The sequence below is a fragment of the Hydra viridissima genome, unplaced genomic scaffold (assembly GCF_058129835.1).
Source record: "Hydra viridissima isolate aposymbiotic clone 2 unplaced genomic scaffold, HvirCarnegie_v1 scaffold_16, whole genome shotgun sequence".
Classification (NCBI taxonomy): Eukaryota; Metazoa; Cnidaria; class Hydrozoa; order Anthoathecata; family Hydridae; genus Hydra; species Hydra viridissima.
The window spans coordinates 5,093,587-5,109,716 of NW_028324315.1; positions in this window are offsets into that span (position 1 = coordinate 5,093,587).

The window sequence follows — 16,130 nt, forward strand, 5'->3', positions numbered from 1 at the left end:
CTAAAAACCTTACTCTCTACCTAATGAACTTTCATTTTTCGTAGTTCGGCCTAGAAGAATCAGAGGCTGGGGGGAACTTTTTTTTAGCTTTTTTTCAGGAGAATTATTGTGACCACTAAATGTTTTTTTATATTGTTAAATTTGTAAATATGTAACTTTAAATAGAAAATCGATTATTTAAACAATTTTTTTTGAACACCAAACAATAAAAACTGAAATATATAAAGGAGAATAGGTTGTACAACGTTAATGATCCAGAAAGCTTTTGTCATTGTTTTTAATTTTCAATTCATAAATAACTTTCTTTATAATCTTAGTTATCTTTTGACCTTCGCACAGTCAGCGACTCACAGCGTCGTCAGAATGCACAAAAAATGTACCGAAACTCCAAGAAACTGAGATTTTTTAAAAGTTAGTAAACTGATATAAATTTGTTCGTTATGATATGAAAAGCCAGTAAAAATATTATTTTCAAAAAAATGACCAAAAAAGTTTATATTCGCGAGTATGATATCTAATGCTATTTTTGGAAAGTTTTAAAAAATCTGGAAAATTTACACGGTAACTTAAGAATACTTTTTCAAAAAAATCCATTTAGTCGTTTTTTACTGTTCATGAAACCTTCTAAAATTCTTAATCACGTGCATTTTAATCAAAATCAATTTTAAGTTCTGATGACAACTTTTCACGTTTTAAATAATACTAATTTTTGAGGAAGACGATCCATTGATCCAGTGGAATATTACTAATTATTTCTTACTATTTCTTATTATCATTTCTTATTATTTTTTATTATTTCTTATTGTTTCTTATTATTTTTTCCCTCTAGAATATTACTCTTGAAAAAAATACTAAACTTGATCTGCACAAAAATTACAATTCGATAAAAAAGCAATGAAAATTAATAAAAACAAAATAACCCGAAAATTTTATTGGTGATGCTATCAGCTGTAAACATAGTAAGAATTGTGAACAAGCAATCAGAGACTTTTTCATTTTCAGCTTCTTTACCTCAAAAAACTATTCTACCATCCAATTTCTGTGAGCCTTTGCAAACTCCAAATGTAAACCTACATTATCCAATGGTCACCGTACAGTTTATTCTGATATATCGATTTAAAATCCGGAAATTTCATCAACTTCTCTGCGGTCAATCAACAACCTCTCGTTATATATTGACCAATTCATTTTAATGAATGAACGAGCTCTCGAATACATGTACCAGCATGGATTCAAGAGCTTGTTCATTCAACATTTTTTTCATAGCAATAAAGCCTTTGTCATGAAAAAACAATTCATGAACTTTCAAATTGATGGTGATGCCTTTCAGGGAAAGGTAGGAGCGCTAAAACTGAGCAATTTTCTCCTCATAAACACCAACTAAGGTAATGCCAAAACAGGTGGCGACCACACCACCAATTTTTTTTAATATGTCAATCAGACCAAAAACCGGAAATGCACAATCTGACTCAGCCAGCCTTTGAAGGTCTATATTTTTCAGACGTTTGGGGCAGTCGAATCCTGCAAAATGACCTCCTTGAAAAGGCTGGATCTAATAGTGAAGGGCTTTCTTGGCTTTTGCTCACACTTTCATCAAGGTTTTGAACAGATGGTTGACGACCATAAAAAGGAAATGAAGTTCCATTGGAGGAATTAATTCCAGGATGAGCTTGTTGTCAGGTGCCAGAATCAAAGGTTCATGAACAACATTTTTAAAGACTTTGGCTTTCCTGATGTTGTCACCAGAAGCCTTGAGCTAACTTTACAGGTATCCGATGGAACACAAGCTCTGCAGGATTCCAGCTTTGGCAAGATTCAGAGAGTCAACATTGCACTATGTGCATGGTTGATAGCTGGAGTGTGGCTACAGACCACTTAGAATGTTTGCCAACTTCAAGTCACATGATGTAATGAAGTAAAGCTTGTCCAGTTAAATGGGGGAAAGAACTTGCTTAACATTTTTATAGCTCTCTGAGAGGTTCTCAGTAACAGCAACTAATTGTAGTCGCTTGACACCACTGTCCTTTGCAGTCCGGGTTGTTAGAATTTTTTTGTTTGATGAGAGGAGTTCTGTGTTGACATTCTAGATGCCCAGGCTTACGAGAAACCCACCACCTCCATAAATTCTAGTATTACTTAAGTGTTCTGAGTACAGATGTCTTCTCAGAAGGATTTCTTTCTGGAGTTCAGTCAGGCTTTAGTTGTTCAAAACAATGAGTGGCTCTGATTCACTTTTGTTATTGGTTATATTAATTTTTGTCTGGGTGAAGTGTTCCGAGAGCTGTTTGCTGACCTCTCGAAGCTTGGCTACTACCTTTGGCTAGTGCGGTTCGGACAGTTCCGAGGGGAGATGAATCTTTGCCGGCAATCACAGATGATGAGATGTGCTCATTGAGTTGAGGATCTTGAGAAACAAGAAGCATCATGTTTTCTCTGAACTGTGACTGTGTGCAGTTCTGTGGACGCCCTTTCCCAACAAGAGTCTAACTTTCTGAGTAGCTTTTATCTGCTTGCACTCTTTGTGGCTGTTTAGTCCCCTGAAGCAAGTGTTTTTCGTTAAGTTTCAGTATTCCTATCTGACAGATCAGACAGTCACAGCTTTTGCCTCTTGAGTCTGGTCTTGATGTGATTGTGTTGAACTTGAAAAAGATGGGAGGTTGATACTCTCAACATCGGAGTTTTTGCGAAGAGCCACCCGGCTTGGTTCATATATTCTTTATGGAACTCTAAAGGCAGTGAAATGAGTTTCCATGGCCAAGATAGTTTGTACCCTCTCTTCAATAAAACTTATTACCTGCTTTGAACACTTTCCCATTTTCGTTTATTTTTATTAAATTAAAGACATTAAGAATTTAGCTAAAAACTGTAAAACTATTGTTTATTCTGCTTAAGTAACTAGTTCCTAAACCTCAATAGCTTGGTTTCATTCCTCTATTCATTTAGATCAGTGTTAACACTGTAGAACTGTAAAATTTTATAAAATCCTGTGGGACTGTACTAACACCCTGCGCAGAGCGTTATCATGGGAACAGCCAAATAGGTTATACTCAAGTCTAACTGACGGTGCCATGTGTTTGGTACCATCAAAAACTGGATGTTTTTAATTTCTGTGGTGCTCATCGGAATTTTAATAGTGAAATACTCTTTAATTTTACATGGTCAATTTTTATTTTTAATTTTTTACTTTTTTATGAATAATTTGATTGCTTATATTTTGCGAATTTTTGTCATTTTGCAAGCGCTGATACCAGTGCTCAAGCTACGCATTTTCGCGCCATTGTTTAATAAAATTTTTTGGTCATTCTTTTTAAAAAAAGGTTTTTGTTGGCTTTTCAAATTATAATGAAAAAAATTGTATCAGTTTATTAAATACTAAAAAATCTCAGTTTCTTGGAGTTTTGGCGCGTTTTTTGTGCTTTCTGACCACAGTGAGTCGCTGAGTAAAGATGTCATAAAAAGTCAAAACAGCTTTAAACTTGAACTTGAAATTAATTTGAAATAACTTTGGGAAAACCTGCTTCATATTTCACATTTAAAAAAAGAGCAGTATTCTAAACGCAACGTTAATAAAAATGTCAAAACTTCTCTCAAAGAGGGGCAAAATATGATTACTAAAAAAACAGCAACTTGGAATATAAACTCAACTTACAGTTCACAAAAAGTACGATAAAATATTTTGCAGACTGATTTGTACCTATTTAGCTTACTATTATTATTATTATTATTGTTATTATTATTATCATTATCATCATCATCATTATTATTATTATTATTATTATTATTATTATTATTATTATTATTATTATTATTATTATTATTATTATTATTATTATTATTATTATTATTATTATTATTATTATTATTATTATTATTATTATTATTATTATCATTATCATCATCATCATTATTATTATTATTATTATTATTATTATTATTATTATTATTATTATTATTATTATTATTATTATTATCATTATCATCATCATCATTATTATTATTATTATTATTATTATTATTATTATTATTATTATTATTATTATTATTATTATTATTATTATTATTATTATTATTATTATTATTATTACTATTATTATTACTATTATTATATATTATTATCATTATTATTATTATTACTATTATTATTATTATTACCCTCTACATTAAGAATTGTTGGTCAGAGCTTTATTTTTAGTAATTTCATGAACCTAAGCATATAATTTACCTATGCCACAATTTCTCCCTCCAGAATAAGGAAAGGTATGAATTATTACATTTTAGGGCAAAAAGTATGGCGAAAAGTTAGCCATACACATTTAAAATCAATTTAAATAGAATATAAAAACTGCGTAATAATCAACGCACGAGTAAAATTAACGAAAATAAACTATATTAATTTTACCTTTTAGCAGCAAAAAATTTTGTTCATTTTTATTCTTTTATTAGTCTTACGCGTTTCACATACTCGTTGGTTTAAAGAAACTGTTTTTTTTTTTGTTTTTTTTATGTTTTCTTATAGTATTAGACCCAGTAATTTTATCTTAATTTCCCAGTTTTTCTAATTTAAAAAAATACTTCATTTTTGAAGAATTTTTTTAAAATTAGAAAAATTGGGAACAGGCATTAGTTTGCAAAAAAAGGCCTCAACGCATTGGGTCACATAACATCTGTATTGGCTGGTCGCCAACTCACTATGGTTATGATGACGTAATCGATAAAAAATTGAGGATGAAAACTTTTTAAACAACTTAACTTTTCTTTTTAAACAGCTTAATTTTTTTACTAAAAACGAGCCAATCAAAGAAATTGCATATTTTATGTGTAAAATGATTTTTTTTTTTTTTTGTATATTTTTTCTTCCTTAATATGTATACTTTTTACACATATTTTATATGAACACTTAGTCAACTTCGCCGCTATAGTTGTAACAAGGATTAAAAGTACCCCTCTTTCCTCCCCCCCCCCCCTTCCGAACAAAAGTTATTTGTGTTTTAAGTAGATAAAATCAATTTTCTATTTTTAAATATTTTAACTAAGGATTTTGTTAGAAAATGACATTCATAGTGTCAACCGAAACAAAGTTGTTAATTACTTTTCTTATCGTACTGAGATTACTGCACCCAATTTAATTTAAAAAAAGACGCATTTGGATTATATAATACGGCTTATTTACGTTAAACATTTCCAGCATTTACCGTTCCTTCTTAAATATGTCAAAAATCCGACAGATTGCCCATTCATTAAAGACCAATGTTCAATTTTTATAAGAAAAATATTTAATGTTGTTACATGCTAATTCTTACTCTTACTGTAAAAAGTCAAAAAGCTTTATGGACAATTGTTTGAACAACGCGTTTTTATCAACTTTCTTTAACATTAAAAATGTTAATTGCAAAGTTTTAACGACATCTGTCAATCGAAAATCAAGACGTCGATTAAGCATCGGCGTTTACATTTTTTGTAAATATCGAATAATAACGAATAAAGTGCATACTTCAGTATCAGTCATTTGAAATAAAGCGAATTTTTCAACAACCCTTCAAGACGTTGCATTGTAATATTTTGTTACAACCCTTCAACGACGTTGCCCAGAAAAGCTATTCAATTAAATTTGTTAAACTTATTTTTCAAAAACAGCAGTTTGTTTGTATATAAACCGGCCAAATAAAATATTATAATAATATTAACATAATATAAACCAAAAACATTTGTTGTTTTAAAGACAAACGTTTTATTTTAATAAACCTCAAAAAATTTGATTGATTTTAAAAAACTGAAAAAGAAATTTTTACCATAATTCCTTATGATTCGTTAATAACGGAAAAACCAGACAGAGGTAGAGGTTTGATCAATTTTATTTTTTAGTTCGTACCATGTGTAGTACAATTGCAGCATGCCGCCGAAAAAAGGTTAGTAAAATATTTTAGATCTTGTTTGTTCGTGCATTTGATATAGCAGCTGACAAACAATACCTTTGTTAGCCATTTCAAATAAAAAAAATTCAAGTTTTATCATTTAATGATTTTTTTTTACATTATTCATTTATATTACACATTTATAAAAGCCATTTTTAAATATTTTTTTTATGAACTTTATTTTATAAAAAAAAAAAAAAATTAAAAAAAAAAAAAAAAGAATACACGCTGGTGCGTGCATTCGTAATCGTGAAAGTCATCACGCTGAAATCTAATGAATCACGTGTGAGCCCATGAATCGGTGTAATTAATTTTAATTAGTTTTATTACCTTATATTGTTCTTGTAGTTTTTTAGAAAATGAAATCGATAGCTCCGCGCAAAATCGGACTATCTGCAATCTCCGCCAAAAACAAAATTGGCATTAGGGATTGCAATCACGCATTGCGGGATCCCGCAATCCCGCGGGATCCCGCATAAATTTAAGGCATGCGAGATCCCGCAAAAACTACTGCGGGATCCGCGGGATTGGCGGGATTTTGAAACTATTGCTTTTAAACAAAAAAGGTCAATTCTTTTAAACTAAAAAGACAAAAAAAATATCAAATTAAAAGTGTTTAATGTATTTGCGAAACAAATCCATTTAAAAATTTATCTTCAGCTATTAAAATATTTTTCTTAGCTATAAATATAAAAAAATCATTCAAAAATAAATAATTATTTAGCAAAACATTGGTCGAACTCGTTCAAATTTTTTTTTGTTTAATTAATGATTATGTTGAAATTTTCGCTAATGAGTATGTTGAAATTTTTGTTAATGAGTATGCTGAAAACGTGAAATTGAAAACGTGCGTGCATAATTATAAAAAATATACTTTTAAAAACTACTTTTTAAAAAGTCTTTAAAAATTATTTACATTAAGATTTTAATACAAAAGTACTAAGCATGTCGCAAATTAAAACTATATGGAATATTTTAAAAAAAGTGATAAAGAAAATGCGAAGTGCATGCTATGTTCAGCTTTACATTTAATAGTTTTTGCACATCTTCATATTTACGGTTCTTGTTTTCAAAGAGTGGTTTCCGGCTTCCTACTTCACCTAATACTATAAGATCGATGGTAGTTAAATTCTCAGATTCTGTAAAAGTCAATATAATGAAAAAATTCACATCACTAAAAAAGCAAAATCAAAAGTTTTCAATAACGTTTGACGAATGGACATCACAAAATAGTCAGAGATACTTAAACTTAAATTTACATATGGAGGCGAAACACTTTAATCTTGGATTGATTCGAATCCATGGATCGTGTAATGCAGAATATTGCGTCAAGTTAGTTGCTATCAACAACTATGTTATGCTCATGGAATACAACTTGCAGTTATTGATATCTTATACAAGAAAAACAGCGGAGAAGTCGAAGAATCGTTTACTACATATGAAAATTGTAAAGAAGAAGATGAATATGCTAAAACTGAGGATGATGAAGTTATAAATAAAGAATATGGTTTGACAATGATTTTGACCGACCATCTGCTGATTGGTATTTGGTATTGTATTGAAAAAGCCTTAATTGATATTGGGTCAGAAATTCGTTTCACCCAAGAAGAGTGGTCCCAAATCAATGACTTAATTATTTGCCTAGCACCACTAAAACTTGGTCTCGAACTTTTATGCAGGAGAGAATCGAACCTTGTCACGGCGGAAACAACTTTTCAATTTATGCTAGATAAATTGCAAAAGCAATCATCACTTTTGAGCATAGATTTAGCCGCGGCACTTCGTGTGAGGTTTACACAACGTCGTAATAAGAAATTAAATGGACTACTAGTTTACTTACAAAATCCGACGAAGAAAATGAACTCAAAGAAAAAGAAGCTGTAGATTTTATTTAGAGTTCCCAAATACTTACTCCTACAATTCTATCGCTGAAAAAAGAATTGGAAAATCAAACACAGAAAGACAAGAAAAGCTGGACAGAAAATGTAAAGGAGAGACCAAATTTAGATTCTTTAGACTTTGATAAATTATTGAAGCTGGAAATGTCTGTCTATAAAAGTAATGGAGTAAGAGGCAAGCTTCAAGATATAGCGCATAGTTACTTGATGACCATACCACCAACAAGCGTAGAGGCCGAGCGAGCTTTTTCAGCAGCTGGTTACATATGCAGTCCTTTGAGGAATAGATTAAGTGATGATACCTTAAGTAGGGTCTGTTTCTTAAGAGCGCATTTCTTTCAATGATTTTCTCATTTTGATATTTAAAAAAAAAAATAAAGCTAATAGACGTTCTACGTAAAGCTAAAAGATGTCCTATGTACTTTGGCTTGTCTTTTTGTTCATTAAATGTTAAGAATTATATTGATTTACAAATGAATTGTGTTTTTTGGCTTTATTTACCTTATTTTATCAATTTCATAAGTTGAGTATATTTTTTCTGAAATACTTGAAAGAAAAATACAATTGTCATTTTGCCTTTTATAATGTGCATAAGAAACCTACTAATCCCGCGCGGGATCCCGCGGGATCCGCACAAAAATTAAAAAATTCCGCGCGGATCCCGCGAGATTGAAAAGTGTGCGGGATTGCAATCCCTAATTGGCATATCTGCAATCTCCGCGTAAAACAAAATTGGACTATCTGCATTTTCCGCCAGCTTTATTTTTGAACTATCTGCATTCTCCGGGCGTTCAAAGTTTTTATTGCATGAAATTATGCGCCTTGTCAAAATGTGATTTCACTACAAATGGCAGATCTCATGAAATAAGTTGTTAATAAGAAGACAGTAATTGCATTATTTTCCATCTATTCCTGAGATATAAACCTGTTTAAGTTTTAACACAAAGTTTCACTTGCCACATTTGATTTTGTTTAGAAGTAATTATTTTAAATAGTTATATGACATATGGTATGTTAATGCAAATGAAAAATTTACAATATTTTTAGAACATCATTTTAGCAGCTAAAATAAGAACAGTCTGCATCTACTTTAATCTCAAGTCTGAACTTAGTAAGCGTATACACATCATGAATTGATCAAAGTGTAGCTGATCGCAAAACCAATTTTATGTATTCAAATTTAATTTGAAATTAAAATGCTGCTGGATTAAGAAAACGTTTTACAGTTTTACGAGGCTTATTCGAAACATTGTTTGGTGTTTTTCAAGTTTGTCTATTTTCAACAGAAAAAAAAGAAAGTAGTGTTACTGTGTTATCTATGTTATATAGGTATACTATATAGCATATAGCAGTCAGTCATGTTTTGGTTAAATGTGAAAATAACAAGTTGGTTTGTTTAGCTTACAAAATTAATTAATTCAAGTGTATAATTGCTATCGTCAAATAAAATATGTTAGATCTTAAAAATATGTTAGGACTACAAAATTATAGATGTTTTTAGATAAGTTGTGTTTGTATGTTAAATTATAATTTCTAAAGTTAAAAGTTACCTAAATGTGACTATAATTTAAATTCAAGTAATTAATATTGTCTATTACAAATGTGATAATTTATTATATTGGGTATACTGTAAAAGTAATAAAAGCCTGATATTCAGATCAATGTGCAAGTTAAGGATATGTTTATTTAAAACAGCAGTTTTTTGTTATTTTGTAATTATTCTTTTATAGAAAAAATACAGCTATTTTTGATTGTATCATAGTTATTACTATCATAGTAAAAAAATTACAACCCTTTTTTATATATCATTACATCCCAAAGTCCTGGATATAAAAAAATTATCAAATATAATTGGACCAAAATTGTTTGATCATCACTGCAGTTGAGGTGACATCTGATTAAACCAATGTTTAATGGTTTAGAGCTCAAATCCAACTGAACCTTAGGTTCAGTTTGATTTTGATCCTAATTATTGATAAACCAAGTTTAAGAAAAGTTGGAAACCATAATGTTTAATACTCATGCATGAGTTTTTAACTAGTTTGTGTTCAGTTAAGTAGCATCTCCAAAAAAGAATGGTTTTAAGTAGACAACAAAGAAAACTCCACATAGTTTGATTGCTTAATGAACAAAAATAGGTTAATAACAATAATTTTGTTAGTTACGATCTAGGTTACAATATATATATATATATATATATATATATATATATATATATATATATATATATATATATATATATATATATATATATATATATATTTATAAATGTGTGTGTGTATATATATGTTTATATATAAATATATGTATGTATATATATATATATATACATATATTTATATATATACATGCATATATTTATATATACACGTATAGTATATATATATACATACATATATTTATATATACACAAAATTATTGTGATATGTGTGTGTATATATATATATATATATATATATATATATATATATATATATATATATATATATATAAATTAGCAAAAATACTTATCTAATTTTTTCTTTGACAGCTTGTTTTACCATCAGTAGGTTCATCAGGAAGTCTGATGAACCTAGTGATGGTGAAAGATAAGTTTATAAATATATAAGGTTAATATATAACATGTTAACTAATGATTAATTTGTTAACCTTCCTGATTACTTATTGATGGTGAAACAAGTTGTGGAAGAAAAAATTAGATAAGTGTTTTTACTAATTTATTACTGCTCTGCTCTTTAAGACCATTGAGCACTCTATTTACAGAATACACTAACATAGTTTATATATATATATATATATATATATATATATATATATATATATATATATATATATACACACACACACACACACACACACAGGGTGTCTGCCAATATTATAAGTTGGATTTCCCTAGCTTTTCCCTGATATTTACCTATTTCTCGTTTAGAAAAATGCTCTTCAACTGCAAAAATATAAACAATAATACAACCCACATTAAATATATCAAGAGAAGTTCATAAAACTATCTGCCAAATAAACTTTTAGATTACGTGAACTATATACAACTTATTTAAGTTATATAAGTTTGATAAAGACTCATCTTTCCTGATTTTTCTAAAATTTAACCTAATTTCTCTGATAATCCCCTGATTTTTTTGAAGATATCCGAATTCCCTGGCATTTCCCTGATTTCGCAGACATCCTGTATATATTTATATGCAGATCTTGTGTATAAAGACCACTTAGCAACATTGCAACATAACATAACAATAATTTAATTTGATCTAAACTTATTAGTCACAACAACAAGGCTAAATAAAATTGACAAAGTATGTATGATGAATTTAGCAATTAGTATGTAACATAACAATTTTTTGTTACATATGCTATATTATTATTAACAATAACATAGGTTATTTTTAACATATTTATCTTAACTAAAACCACTTGATTACTCACAAACTTAATCAAGTTATGATCAAGGTTTTGTGTTTAAATAATCGCTATTAATAAATGTTTAAATAATCGCTATTATTTAAAAAATTGTAGAATTTTATAAAAAACTTCAAATATTTAAAGAAACACCACCAAAAATTTATGCACCCGAAAAACGCAGATAGTCCAAAAATGTTAGGCACCGCCGATTCGATTCGTAAAATCCGCAAATAGCCAATTCGACTTATTTTGCGGATTAAAACAGTCAGTTCGTAAAAATTTTTCGGATCAATAATCCGAAAACTAATTTACGAACCACTAACAAATTTTTTTTTTGCGGATTCACTTTGTTGTTCGGATTAATAATCCGAAAAATTTTTACGAACCAATTTAACTTTAATTCGCTTAGCGAATTATACGAATCACAATCCGTTCGCGTCACCATTAAATGGTGTGGTCCAAACAAATTTCATTTTTATTATGTGCGCGTCCTATAAATAGTGGATTTCTTTTTTATTTTCAATCAGTCCTATTTGGAAATCTTAACCTACAACAATTCGTTCAACAGATCAAGTCTACTATTCTTCACTTACATTTATTACGGAAAGCCATTATTATATTATTTTTATTTAAAAGTTAAGAATATTTCAAACTGAATTTTTGCGGTTTTTTTGTTTTTTTTTGTGGATCGAATTCCTTTGCGAATTATTTCGCTTTGCGGATTGCTTCAATTAGTGGATTGGCCCGATAAAATTTAAATTGTTATATTTCTTCTACTTAAATATTAACAGAAATAAAAATAGAAATAGAGATAAAAACTAGTTTGAAAAATTGTTACGTTCATTTCAACAATTAAGGCAAACAACCTTTAAATAATTATTTCTTTTATTGAAAGCTTTTTGCATGCCTCAAAATTATCACTTTTTGTTAAGACAAATATAAAGGAAAAACTCAAATAATCTGATTTATTCCATTTTTATGTTATTTCATTTTTTTTCTACTTTTCAGGTGCCTAAGCTATCTAATATTTGAGAATTCTTCAACAAGGTGAAGGAAAACAAGGAAAATGTAAGGCCTGTGTCAAGCCAAAAATCGAGGTGTCATTAGAGCTTGCTCACTAATTCAATGAAGATCTTAACAAAAGATTCAAAGGGGAACTAATGAATATTGAATTTTCTATAGCTCTTTTTTTTAAATCCTAACAGGAAGGGCATGTGCTTTGTGGGTGAGGGGAGAAAATTTGAAGTAGTCAAAACTGCATTAAAGAAAGCGATGGAAGAACTGTCAAAAAAAGAAATTTTGGCTAGCCAAAGCCCTTCAATGTTGGATGATGAATACTTTGATTTCACTGAACAACTGAGGAAAAAAGTGTTTGGTGCAGGTTAAGCAACTCAGTAAAATTCAAGACATTGTGTGGCCAGGAAATGAATTTGGAAAATGATTAACTTTCAGTGTGATTTTGCCTTTTTTTATTTCTTAACAAGGAAATCATTTCGTTTCATTGTATATTTGAATATTATTAACAAATAAAAATGAATCTTATTTCAAAAGCATTTTTTATTCTGAATCCGTATAAATCCGTAAAAATAATATCGATTCGATACTTTCGGATCGGATTGCAATTCGAATAATATTTTTCGAATTGCAATCCGATCCGAAAGTATCGAATCGGATTGCAATCCGAAAAAATAATCCGAAAAAATTTTAACGAATTTTTTTCCGATACATTTTTTTCGGATCAAACCAATCCGTAAGTAATTTGAACCGTTTAGCAAAGATAATTCGGTGCACAATCCGCAAACCGATAAACAGTAACGGATCGGCGGTCTCTAAAAAATGTATCTGGCAAAAATGCAGATAGTCCAATTTTGTTTTACGCGGAGATTGCAGATATGCCAATTTTGTTTTTGGCGGAGATTGCAGATATGCCAAATTTGTTTTCCGCGGAGATTGCTGATAGTCAGATTTTGCGCGGAGCCATCGAAATATCTTTACCAATCTATACGTCGAGCAATTTTAAGGCCATCGGGGGACTCTTGGTTAGACTCAAATTGTGCTCTATTTTTTTGTATTTTAAAAATGGAATAAAGCAGTTAAATAGTTAACCCTTATTTAAATATCGATAAAGTCACATGAGACGTTTTCTTACTTTTTTTTTCTTGAAAAGTCTTTAACAATATCATCAAAATCAATGTTGAGAAGAACATTAGTTCAATCGACATTTAATTTGAAAATAATGCCTCCCCAGTGCAATTTGAGACTTTGAAAAAAACAAAACTTCAAAGAAATTTCATTACTTGAAAAGATTGATTCAAAGTGGTCTCTTTTTAATGTCGAATAAAATTCAACAAATGAATGATCGTCTTATAAAATGTAAAGTTTTACTGGCGTTCAATAAAAAATTTATTTTCATTTAACTCTTTTTTATTGATTTGTGCTTTGGACAACGATCTTTTATTTCAACATTAACCTTTTTTTTTTAATGTTTACTAGAAATCCGAAATTATCATTGATCTTCTCATATTACATAAAAAGTTCAATTGTAGGGGCCCTAAAATCTGGGCTCTAAGCCGCAGCTTACCTCGCCTATGCGTTAAGACGAAGCTTTCAATACGCATTAACATCTCATATAATTATTCACCAAGTTTAGTTAAAACTAGAAATTTACTCTGTTAATTTACCATATCCCTTGATCTAATTCCTTATCACTTTATTTATCATTTTATTTATGCATATGAGAACTAATTTAGTTCAACAATTTTAATCAAAGATCTTAAAAGAACTGCTTCACTGTTCGGATATTGACTGGAAGCTTATAACAGCAGAATGTCGCTAATGTAGTATTGCATTAAAAATGTATAAATCATCTATGACTATAAAGTAAGCTTAAAAAAATCTATTACCGTAAGTTCACTTAAATTTAAAAAAAGAACCCGAGAAAAAATATGGCCTTCACTCAAAATCGTTGTACACTAATATAAACTACTTCCTTCATAAACACTAATCGCGATAAAATTGCCTCAAGTGAATTCTATGATGGTAGAAGGAAAATCTAAAATTGAACTTAAAACAAAATGAACAGGCAATTTTTGATTACGTATTTTAGCGTGGTGGAATGTTTATTCAAAATTCTCAAATTTGGTAAGAAAAGTTTATACTACTGACATAAGTGAAAGACTTTTCTTTACAGCAGGAAAACTTTTTTCACAAACAAAAAATCAATAATAAATCTAAATAATGTTCTAAAGATTTTCTCGGTTTAAGGCCAAAGAAAAAGTAAATAAAGTAACGGAAACAGAAAGAAAAAAAAAACCGCTCAATATGCAACAGAAGAACTAAAAAATAAAAATAAGTTATATTGTCATTAAATACCAGACTCCCTTCCATATGTTTAAAATATGACGTAATATAAACTTTCTTGAGATCTTTTTTTTTTGTAAAAAGAAAACTGAAATAGAAATTATCTTGTAAAATTACAAAGTTTGGAATTTATTAAAAGGTCAGTAAAGTTTTTTAAGTTTTTTTAAGCCAATGTCCAAAAAAAATGAAACAAATTTTCTTGATTGCAAATCTTTTTTACGTTTCAGGATTTTAAAAAAATATTTATTCTTAATCTAAATTTCTTACCAATCAATCTCGTAATTTTTATCATTTAACATTTTTTTCACCACTGTCAAGAATTGTTATTTATTAAGATATATCATAGATCGAATATTTCTTTTAATATTCAAATGCTCTATTCGCGTTTTAATATTCGAATGCTCTATTCACATTTTAATATTCGAATGCTCTATTCACGTTTTAAACCTAATTTACTTGATTATAACTCACTAAATAAATCTTAAACTTAATTTTAAAAATTTGCGATTTTAATTAAATGCTGCATTATTACAAATAAATAATAGTTTTAAAAAAATGCTGAATGCAAAAGCATCTTCAGAGTACCAAAATAGTGTGTATTAGTCTCGATGGCATCATCGCTTTCAACGATGAGCCAGTCATTTGCGACAACATCAAAATCTAAAATATTTGTAGTTGATACATTAGATACTTCTAGTAATGTTTTTATTTAAAGTTGCAACAGAGTTGGCTTCAACTCAGCATTAGTTAATTTTATAAATTTTATGCATGTTTTCTGACAATGCTATCAATTCTGTTCCGCCGCTTTTGGTGGAAGGCTCATTGGTGAGTGTCTCATTGTAATCTTTTACATCCAATTACAATTTCAAAACAGTTACTAAACAAAATAGCTACTATCTGCTACTGGCTATTGATGAGTTTTTTAACCAGTTCAGCTAAAACCTTTTGGATTGGTTCATTCGAAACTTTGCACACCTCTCAGAGTTGAAAAACTGATATTTATAAACTTATCGAAAGCAATAAGTTTCTGAATACAAAACCACTGGATGATTGTTGAAAGATTAAAAACGTGTCCGCGTTATAAAACAATTGTAAATTGCGGAGTTGTTAGATGTTTTCATAAAAAAGGTGGTGCAAATCAAATATCTAGAAAATGAAACAGAAATTTCAATTTTTTGAAATAAATTCTTAAAATCCAACGTAAATAATGATAATAAAAAACAACAACAACAACAAAAAAACAAAAGCTATTACTGTTTACAAAATGATAATAAACATGATATCTTTTTTTTTCTTCTAGATATTGAATATTTACATTAGCAATTAATGTTATTAACTGAGTAAATGATTATTATTAACCGAGTCATTCTGTAAATTAGTTCCGTAGATTCTTTCTGTAGGCTAACTCATTTTGTAGATTTTTTCAAATTTAAACTCTGTTGAATTCATTTTGTAAATTTTTCAACATTGACCTTATAAAAATCGTCTCTAACATAGAAAATACATAACAATAGACATAAAAACTAATTGTAATATAAAGAAT